This window comes from Theropithecus gelada, chromosome 7a (genome assembly GCF_003255815.1).
Source record: "Theropithecus gelada isolate Dixy chromosome 7a, Tgel_1.0, whole genome shotgun sequence".
Classification (NCBI taxonomy): Eukaryota; Metazoa; Chordata; class Mammalia; order Primates; family Cercopithecidae; genus Theropithecus; species Theropithecus gelada.
The window spans coordinates 9,859,041-9,862,258 of NC_037674.1; positions in this window are offsets into that span (position 1 = coordinate 9,859,041).

The window sequence follows — 3,218 nt, forward strand, 5'->3', positions numbered from 1 at the left end:
TTAATAAAAGTACCTTCTTTGCTCCAAGCTGCACTCTGGCTTTGCCTTTGAGTCAGGTGGCATTTCTTTGCACGATGACCGGTTCTATTGAGCAGGCTCTGCTTCAGCCCTACAGGAAGAACAAAACGTCTCTGGAACACAGCAGCATTCCTGATTCCCACTTGAGAAGGCCTAACAAGATGGCATGTGCCTCAACAGCAGCAGATCGGTGTTAAAAAGTCTGGAGACAAGGGCAAAAAGTAAAATTGGACCATTTCCAGAATCTCACAAAAAACAACAAACTGACGTTCTAAGTGCCCAACGTGAGCAAATTAGAACTTTAAATAAAGGTCGCTCTCAATGCCGATCCTAGCATAGATTCAGCACCACGTACAATCTCATTTTACTGGTTGACCTTTTTCATTCTTGAAAGTAGGAGCTATGAAAAAAAACCCAAAAAACAAAAAAACACCAAAACTTCTTTAAGAGAATCTTCTACTTACAACCTAACTTCCCGTAATCGAAACACTCTATTGTGGGTGAAAATTGAATATTATAAGAAAATAATCACCTGTTTTGTGAGAAGTTCCATACATAATGCTCCTCCACCCAATACATACCTTGAAAAGAAAAAAGGAAACAGAAAAAATTATCACGATAATTATTCCTGCTTAAACAGTTTCTACGTGCCATTACTAAGAAAGCATGCACACAGTAAAGATGAGAAGAGAACATGCAAGCGTGAATGTACTTGTTAGGGATATAGGGCTATGGGCAATTTAAAAATTCTAACGTTTCAACTGTCATGTAATTGCTCTGAAATTCTAGTCAATTGTTTGAAATGCCTCTTAGAACAGAATACTTTGAAATATTTATGAAGTCAAAAACAAAGAACTTAGCCGTAAATATTCCAAAGCATAGGGGCAGAAGAACCCATTTCCTTAAATGGCATTTGAGTATTCTTTACAACTGCAGCTTTCTCTCCCATCCTGTGATGGCCAAGAGTTTTTCCTCTGACAATGGCACTGACCTTACCCTATTCAATATATGAACATCCGCATTGCTTCATGGTTGGAATTGTTTTTATCCATTCTGTTGTGAGAATCAAACGGTTCAGATCATGTAGCTCCTCTCTGGGACTCCTCAAGTCCTTTCTAGGTCTGAAGACTATTCTCTGAACCAAACACAACTTCTGGGGATGTACCAAATCTCCCAGTAGAAAATTATTTAGATAAAGATGTTTTAACCTTTTAACTCTTTCTCAAACAAAATAATTTCATTTCTCCTTTAATGTTATTTTATATTTCAAAATACACAGATAGCATGCCTAAAATAAAATCAAGGCAATGACAGGTTTAGAACACAAACTGTGGTAATTTTGAAAACACAAAAGCTAAGACCACTGATTAGGTCTATGTGGACACCAAGTCCTCCACAACCTGTTCTGTCCTCTGGGGCTCTGCACACACATTTCACTTGCCTGACATTCCTTCTGCTTCCCACCCTTCCAAATGCTGTATTTCCCTCCAGAAGACTTGCCAAGAGCACTCCAGCCTGCACATCTTCCATTCCAGCTAACCAAAGGCCTCCTTGTGTTGACTAAACCAAATTATTTTGCAGAGAAGCCATCCAAAAACTTCTACTGTAGACCATTCACCTTCATAATTGTCATCATGACATTATTCAACAATAAAATGAGGGCAAGAAGTCCTCTTCACTCCCTTATCCTGGAGAACCTAAGCCAGTGTCTTTCCCACTTGCTTTCCCAAAACACTGGGATCTTTCAAAGTAACAGTTCAATGGAAGGAAAAGAAAATCTAAAAGATAAACTCTCCAAAACATTAAACTCAGGTAAAGAATCATGGGATTAAAAATGTTTATTCTTTGTGTATTTCATTTCTGAAACATAGAAATCTATCTCCCACTCCTTAAATCTGCCTCTGGACTAAGAGAGTATTGTATAGAATGTGCACTCACTGACTTAACAGAATTAGAACATCCAGGCACACACTGAGATTTTGCTTCCACAATCACTCAAAGTCTAGTTATTAGCTAATAAGTTAACACCACACTCGATCTTTAATGAGTTAACACCACACTTGATTTTCACATTTTGGAAATTCTGACGGTAGACAGGGACTTGTTTTGGGAAAGGAAGTATACAGTAGACATTGTTACCCACTACCCAGCCACCACCACCTTTCCTTTAAAGTACCCCACTCTTCCTTTAAGGTTACAGAGTCTCAGAAAGTGGGAAGAAAGGAAGTGTTTGCATTCAGGTCAAAAGAAAGTACATTTGTGCAACCACATAATACCTATGCAAAGGTTTGTTGAAATCTAAACACAAGACAGAAGTAGTTCTAGCACCTCCACCAAAAGTAAGGTCAGTAAACTTTTCTTAACACACAGTGTCAGCAGCAGCGACACCGGAAAGTGGTCGACTCTACTACTGTATTAAATTACCTTCATTTTGTCAATATGTGTTCCACATTCTTACTGCTCTTTGTCTCCAAAGGGTTCCTGCTGAATATTAGGACAGTTCAAGAACACTAGGAGAAAAAATTCTTAATAATCCAAGTAAGGGTCACCTAAGATAATATGCCACATATATAGACACAGTCATATTTTCAACTTTAAAAAAGTTTAGTTGTCAAAGTTGTACAGCAAATCCTATCCTAAGCTTAGCCTCTTCAGGCATTTGATTTATAATCACTGTAAAGAAAAGTCAGTCACAAAATGCCACGTTTTGTATGATTCTATTTATATGAAATGTCCAGGACAGGCAAATCTACGGAGATAGAAATTAGATCAGAGGTTGCCAGGATCAAGGGTGGGGGAGACAGGTACGTGACTGCTGATGGGTACGGGATTTCTTTTTAGGGAGATGAAAATGTTCTGAAAATCGGCAGTGGTAATGGTTGCATAACTCTGAATATACTAAAAACCACTGAATTGCACACTTGAAGAGTGAGGCTTATCACATGAAAACTGTGTCACAATAAAGCTGTCAGTTTGAAAAATGTTTGGCTATGTCAAGAAATAAAGAAATAGGGTCATAGCTAGAAGATATGGGATATAAAATACATGGAACAAAACTGCTGAATAATCTATCTAGAATCACACAATGCTTAAGCTTTCTCCTGACTAAAATCACAAGCTTTGTGTTTTATTGGTATTTCACATTTTTTACTTCTTCCTAAGTCAGCCAATAATTCCTCCTCCTCACTTAATAGTGGACT